Here is an 8209-nt window from a genome sequence, read left to right on the forward strand (position 1 = left end):
GAGACTTGGATTTGGATCACATCAATGTGCACCCGATTTTTAAGAATATAATTTACTTAAAGTCGCGCCTAAAGAAATCTAAACGCATTATTGTCTTTTGGGGAAGGCAGTGGAATTCACTAAACAGTCCGTCCCAAATTCTAAGTATTTATCATGATCAATTATTGAGGGCCCCGCAATTTGCATTTTTATTCGGCGAGGCTCGTCTCATTATTTTAGAAGGGTACCCTACAGTGGCTACATTTCTACTACGTTTATCTTTAAAGAGAAGGACGATGCCAAATTTTACTTGTTTGAACAAATACAGACTGAATCCTTATTATGTTTGCCGAACCTAAACTTGTTTGATTACCTGATTGATTGTTCATGAGGTGAGAGTTGCCTCACGCTTTGTCTTCATCGAGTGAATACGCTTATTAATTTGCTAAGTGAGATTGCAACAAACTAACAACATATATTGAGTTATGTTTAACGACCTCCAAGTTCCGTTTTAGCACTCTAACCTATTTGAAATTGATAAACGAAATCGGCTGTTTATTAGGAAAATTACTACTAAATGAACTCGAAATGACTATTAGTTTCTCCCAACAATCATCACATTATTTCGAAACAAAGAATCTATACCGAAACCCGATATCGAACTTATATTGGAGCACATAATCTGACAGGAAAAGCTGGCCTTCATAGCCAACTCTTAATGTGACTGCATGAGGGTTTGTTTGGGATACATTTATCCCGGACTTAATACCATAGATTTGTCAATTCAGAGGTCTATGTAAAATACATACAAGTGCTTACCATGGCTCTATGTTATACAGTCATAACTAAACCAAACAAGTGTTATACTAAACTGAATGTATACTAAATCAAACATGCTGTCTAGGTCATACTGTCATTACTGTTGAGCCATGCTATCTAACAGTTCACTTTAAACAGAATGTATGCTAGCTTATGCAGAATATTTGCAGTTTGCAGTAAAAATACAGGCCCAACTAACATTCGAACTATCTTTTACACCAATGCTATAATATAAACTGATATTCATTTCTCTATTTCTGCTTCAACTTCAAACTTTCAACAATACATGGTTCAAAGGTTGTGTACCTGGGAATATTTTCAATTGAAGAAGAGGGCAATCAGTAGAGTACAATGATAACAGAATGCAGCAGCAATCACAGCACTATCAGTAGCAGCAGGGCAGAATAGCAGCAGACAAAGCAATACAGCAAGAAACAAGCTCGAGTGCAGAAGTGCAACTATGGCCAATAGAAAGCAGTAGCCAAATGACAGCAACACCCAGTGGAGTAGACTCAGGACTCCAGACAGACCAAGCCAGTAGTGAACCAAAAACACTCGACTAGTAGACACAACTGGAATTTCAAAGAATCAGAATTGATTTTGAACAAATTGAACAGCTGAGACCCGAACAATAATAGGAGGAAACAGTTTCTGATTGTTGATTGTACAGCTTCTATCCCTTCACCTCTCTCTATCTGTGTTTTTTGTTTTTTTTTCTTCAGCTCTTAAGGTTCAATGTGTATATCTTCTTCTTCCCCAATTCTGTATATCTCCCTCCCTTTATAAACCTCAAAACTATCTCTTTTAACAGCCTGTTTTCAGAATACCCCAGTACCCCTCCCATGTGCCTTCCATTTTCAATTCCAACTTTAGCTAATTAAGTATTAAACCCCATCAACATTCCCTGGCAGATTTAACTTTTAAAAGGTTTAAATACTTCTTTAAACTAAAGCCAAGTATGGGCAGTAGGATGTATCTGACAGCATATGCTGTCAAATTGTTTAAAACTTAGCAAAGACCTTTATGCAGGCCACAGGCTGTGCACAAAGCACATGAGGTGCAGTAGTGCACATGCTGTGCACGAGTGCACATGCCTCCCAATTCAGAATTTAAAACAAACATCCCCTTTTACATTACTGATCAATTCAACAGTTATAAATAAACAAAATTGGTTCTTAATTGATTCAACAAATGTTTAACAGAAGCAAATCGATTTACTATGCTCAGACAGTTGAAACTAATTGACGACTTATGTCGACTCGACTATATTAGCATTAACATACACAATCGTAGCCAAAAATCAGACATTCAGAAGTATGGGACACATGACTCGACTTATACTGATTAAAACAGAATTGTACTTTGAGGAATCAGTTAGTCAGTACAAATTTGGAATACAACCAATACACATGCCTTATCAGAATAGGAGGGGAGGGATTCAAACAAACACAGAGGTTCAAACAAAGTGGACAAACAAAAGTTGATAAAATTAAAACAAATATGAACAGTCTTTTAAAACAAATCACACGGACTAAAAACAAATAAAGGAAAGAAAGCAGACTCACCTTAAACTTGAAAAGTTAAAAAGTTTGAACCCGGATTTGGACAGACCTTTCTTAAGGCTGAACGGACTTTAATCGAAGTGTTTCTCAGATGAGAAACACTTCGATTAAGGTCCATTAGACCTTAATCTCTTTGGCTCGGACTGGCATGGGCCAGTGATGAAAGAACACAAAACTTTCAAAACTTAGATCTGGGATTCAGGCTTCCCTGATCAGATTCGGACCAAACCAAGTATGGTTTGGTCACGAGGAGAGTCTGGGGAGTGTCTGGTGTGAAGCTTGGGTTGGTTGGTGTAGATTAGGTTCCGACTCGAATCTTCAAATGAAGATTCGAGAAGGTGGGGTAGGATTCGAAGTGTGTGGTTGGTAGATTTAGGTTCAGGATGGCATGGGGGTTCTATGGTGTTCAGGTGGAGGTCACCGGCGTTCAGGCCGCCGGGTTTCTGGTGAAGGTGTGCAGGGGCGGCTAGGGTTTGAAGGGGATGGGTTTGGTGAAGACGAAGGCAGGGGTGTTGGCTAGGGGGGGCAGGGTATGGTGAAGGGTTTATATAGTTAGTGGGTGGGTGAACCTCGACCGTTAGATCAATCTAGATCTACGGTCTGGATCTGAAGGCTTAAATGGAACGGTGTCGTTTTGAGGGTTTGGGTTCGGTCCGGGTGAGACGGGTCGGGTTTGTTGATGGGTTATGGGGAATTGATCTTGGCCGTCGATCACTCTGAGATCAACGGCCCAGATCAAGCACGACCAAACGACGTCGTTTGGACACCCTGGGTATCAGGTGGTCTGGATCGGGCAGGCCTGGGTCTTGGGCTGTTTGTTTGGGCCAATTTTGTTAAAATTGGCCCAAGTCCGGAAGGGAAGGGGTCCTTTCTTTATATATATTTTTTTTATTTCCTTTTTATTTTAAAACAAAACTAAGCCAAAAATCAAATTAAAATTAAATACACACTCAATACAATTATTTGCACACTAAAATATTTCAAAACAGGTAAAGTTAAACAAAATAAAATCACGGACGAAGATGCCTATTCATGATTTTCTATTTAACGACCGGATTACGGTTCGAATTATGCAGGACACATATATTTTTGAATTTTGTTTTAATAAAGTAAATAAATAAAAATGGGCCGAAGTCACAAATAAATCAACAAGGTGCCGCACAGAAATCCAAAATTTGTACAGCAGGGCCAATTATTATTTTTTATTTCCTTTTGGAGCGATTGTCGTGCGAAACAAAAATCACGTGCTCACAGCTGCCCCTCTTTGTTCGGAAACACGAAGGGTTTTCGTGCAAAGATAAAGTGAGCGTGTATGAGCGATTTTTGCCTATAGACCACTCCGTATGAAGCATGTTTTTTTTTGAAAGATCTGACCGAATCTCGCTTCAAAAATTTCCTACATATCCTGGGCTAAACAGGAATCAGGTCAATGTAGTTCGAGAAGTTTTGGTAGCTGGGACTACCATGGGATTGCGATGCTTGCTGCTACTGCTGCTGCTGTTGTCACTGCTACGTTACTGACCGCCTTATTACAACCAAACGAAAATTGGAAACTGAACTAACTACTTATATGCATGTCAACTGCTAGTTACAAAATTCCTATCTATGATTCTTTTACAACTTGATCTTGGGTCTTAGCTGATTTTGCTTGTAGACTTCGACCTGAATCTTGATGCTTGCGAGTTGCGGCGACTTGTTTAATCTCCGGGATACTGAGTGAGACGCGATTGGTAGGGTTCAGGGCCTTAGTCAAATGTGGGAGTCGATCTGCTCTCCATTCACTCTGATATCTCGGGATGTCTTCTTTTGTCTTTTTCTTCTTTGATTCTGAGTTGAGACTCATCTCGTAGGTCATTTCAATTCGTGTGGATCGAGGATAGACCTGCGGAAAAAACAAACAAACGAACGAAATTTTCTGCCCCAGTTTCACTAGGAAAATTTCGTTAATTATTCACCAGGAAGTTCATAAAATTGATGAAAGAGGATATGCATGCTCAGTTCAGGGTTGGAGCCCTAACACCGGCTAGCTGGGGAGAGGTTCGGTTTGGGGTTTTAAAACCCTAACGCCGAACAAAGGAAGAATTCAGTTTAAGGTTTAAAACCCTAATGCTGATTGCATGGAAAAGCTCAGTTTAAGGTTTAAAACCCTAATGCTGGCTGGAAGGAAAAGTTCAGTTTAGGGTTTAAAACCCTAATGCTGACTAAAAGGAAAATTCAGTTTAGGGTTTAAAACCCTAATGCTGATTGCATGGAAAAGCGCAGTTTAGAGTTTAAAACTCTAGTGCTGGCTGAAAGAAAAAAGTTCAGTTTAGGGTTTAAAACCCTAATGCTGACTAAAAGGAAAATTCAGTTTAGGGTTTAAAACCCTAATGCTGATTGCATGGAAGAGCTCAGTTTAGAGTTTAAAACTCTAATGCTGGCTGAAAGGAAAAAGTTCAGTTTAGGGTTTAAAACCCTAATGCTAACTAAAAGGAAAATTCAGTTTAGGGTTTAAAACCCTAATGCTGATTGCATGGAAGAGCTCAGTTTAGAGTTTAAAACTCTAATGCTGGCTGAAAGAAAAAAGTTCAGTTTAGGGTTTAAAACCCTAATGCTAACTAAAAGGAAAATTCAGTTTAGGGTTTAAAACCCTAATGCTGATTGCATGGAAGAGCTCAGTTTAGAGTTTAAAACTCTAATGCTGGCTGAAAGAAAAAAGTTCAGTTTAGGGTTTAAAACCCTAATGCTGACTAAAAGGAAAATTCAGTTTAGGGTTTAAAACCCTAATGCTGATTGCATGGAAGAGCTCAGTTTAGAGTTTAAAACTCTAATGCTGGCTGAAAGAAAAAAGTTCAGTTTAGGGTTTAAAACCCTAATGCTGACTAAAAGGAAAATTCAGTTTAGGGTTTAAAACCCTAATGCTGATTGCATGGAAGAGCTCAGTTTAGAGTTTAAAACTCTAATGCTGGCTGAAAGGAAAAAGTTCAGTTTAGGGTTTAAAACCCTAATGCTAACTAAAAGGAAAATTCAGTTTAGGGTTTAAAACCCTAATGCTGATTGCATGGAAGAGCTCAGTTTAGAGTTTAAAACTCTAATGCTGGCTGAAAGAAAAAAGTTCAGTTTAGGGTTTAAAACCCTAATGCTGACTAAAAGGAAAATTCAGTTTAGGGTTTAAAACCCTAATGCTGATTGCATGGAAGAGCTCAGTTTAGAGTTTAAAACTCTAATGCTGGCTGAAAGAAAAAAGTTCAGTTTAGGGTTTAAAACCCTAATGCTGACTAAAAGGAAAATTCAGTTTAGGGTTTAAAACCCTAATGCTGATTGCATGGAAGAGCTCAGTTTAGAGTTTAAAACTCTAATGCTGGCTGAAAGGAAAAAGTTCAGTTTAGGGTTTAAAACCCTAATGCTAACTAAAAGGAAAATTCAGTTTAGGGTTTAAAACCCTAATGCTGATTGCATGGAAGAGCTCAGTTTAGAGTTTAAAACTCTAATGCTGGCTGAAAGAAAAAAGTTCAGTTTAGGGTTTAAAACCCTAATGCTGACTAAAAGGAAAATTCAGTTTAGGGTTTAAAAACTCTAATGCTGATTGCATGGAAGAGCTCAGTTTAGAATTTAAAACTCTAATGCTGGCTGAAAGAAAAAAGTTCAGTTTAGGGTTTAAAACCCTAATGCTGACTAAAAGGAAAATTCAGTTTAGGGTTTAAAACCCTAATGCTGATTGCGTGGAAGAGCTCAGTTTAGAGTTTAAAACTCTAATGCTGGCTGAAAGAAAAAAGTTCAGTTTAGGGTTTAAAACCCTAATGCTGACTAAAAGGAAAATTCAGTTTAGGGTTTAAAACCCTAATGCTGATTGCGTGGAAGAGCTCAGTTTAGAGTTTAAAACTCTAATGCTGGCTGAAAGAAAAAAGTTCAGTTTAGGGTTTAAAACCCTAATGCTGACTAAAAGGAAAATTCAGTTTAGGGTTTAAAACCCTAATGCTGATTGGCTGGAGATAAAGCTCGAGAATACTACACGATCTATTTTTGAGTTTTCTTGTTTTAATAGAAGATAAAAGGGAGTTTTGCGGGAACTTACCTTTTGAGTGAATTGTTTATTGCCAAAATGTTTCTTGTACCCGTGTACCTTCTTCTTTGGGCGACACCCGCTTCTTGCATGGTTGTCTTGGATCATTCCTGTTTCAACTTTTCAGACAAAGAAAAATTGTTAGTTCGGAAACGACGGTTGGTTCGGTGACCTTGATCGTTCCCAATTGCTTTGTTGCGTCTCTATTTCTGTTGCGAAGTCCCGCCATTGATTTGATTCGAATGGCGAAACCTTTAGACTACTCAGGCTTGTATTTCCGGATTCTGTGATGATTTGCTTCGTAAGGCCTCTTTTTTTTTTGTGTCCCGTTTTGATTGAAGGTTCTCAACGGGGATTTTATTGGAGGTGTTCTGTGGGAACTTGTACAAAAGGAAGCTATGTGGGGGGAATATTTACAAAGTGGATCCTTTGTGCGAATTCTGTACAATGGGGTGTGCTGGGTTTTTGTTTCAAAACGGGTTTCCCAGGGTTTGTTGGGGTAAGCTTGTTGGGGAATATTTACAAAAGGACTCGCTGGGGATGTGCTGATGAAATTCCAACGGGGATTTTTTTTTTTTTTATACTGGGGATACTTTGTGGGAGATTGTACAGGGGGAGACTCTGTGGGGATTTGTCCGAAGGTGGACTTGCTGGGGAAGATTTCAAGATTTCTCTCTTTTTTCTTTACTCCGGAACACCATCAAACGTCATGATTCATCATGCTTGGGTAATCATATCAACGAGATGAGGTGCTTTCCTTCATGAGACGGGATTCCGTGCAAACAAACCTGCCACCTGTCCTTTCCGGTGTGTCCTGAACTCGGGGTTAAAATGCGAAAGGGATTCGAAAAGAAACAAAGAAAGGGGAAAACAAATCAGAAAAGGAATACCCTTTTCGGGATGAGAAAGACTTATCTGAGGAAGATAACGCTGGCTTTCAATGACATGACATGCTTTTTGGACTGGACGTCTGACCTTCTAAGAGCTTGCGTTTTCATGAACCAGAACGGATCTGTGATTCCAAACTGGTGGCACTCTGCCGAAACTTTCTTGGGATGGCGTCATTCGTTTCGGCCAACAGCGCCCTTTGCGGGTTTTCGCTGGCTGACCTCTCTCATTTCTCTTCCTGTCATCGCTTGATAGCACTCTTTGCGAGTTTTTACTAAACAAGCTCTCTCATTTTGGTTTCTCTACTCCCGTCGCCTCGTGGTGCCCGAAGGTTTTCACCGTCGAGACTCTCTCATTTTATCTTTCTCAAATCAGAGTGTGCTGGTCTCCATTCGTGACGCTTATTGGTCCCCCACCATATTTGGTAATTGATTTGAAGGCTTGTGCTTGGTAAAGAAAAGGTAGATGATACTAACTTCTAAACTGCTCGACGTGCCCCGGTTTCAATTTCAGGGTGAATGGGATTTTATTGTTGGTGTGACTGAACCTCAGGGAGAGGCTGCCTACGTATCCTTTCGGAATCAAGTCAAACGTAGTTCAGGCCTCAATCAAATTTTGTTTTTGTTTTCTTTCTTTGTTTTTTTTTGTTTTTTTTTCTTTTTTTCTTTTTGTAGAGAGGATTGGGTAGTGTTTGGGGAGTAGTGGGGAATAAAACCTTCGCCATTTTCAAATGTGTCAGGACCACTGGAGTATGATTTAGACGTAGTACCTCTTGACTGCATCTGCATTTACTGCTGTGTCGGGGTCATTTCCTTCGATATCACCTAAATACAATGCTCCTCGCGGCAGTATCTTCCTTACAATGTATGGGCCTTTCCAATTTGGGGCAAACTTTCCTTTTGCTTCTTCATGATGCGGC

This window comes from Nicotiana tabacum, chromosome 22 (genome assembly GCF_000715075.1).
Source record: "Nicotiana tabacum cultivar K326 chromosome 22, ASM71507v2, whole genome shotgun sequence".
NCBI classification, from domain to species: domain Eukaryota; kingdom Viridiplantae; phylum Streptophyta; class Magnoliopsida; order Solanales; family Solanaceae; genus Nicotiana; species Nicotiana tabacum.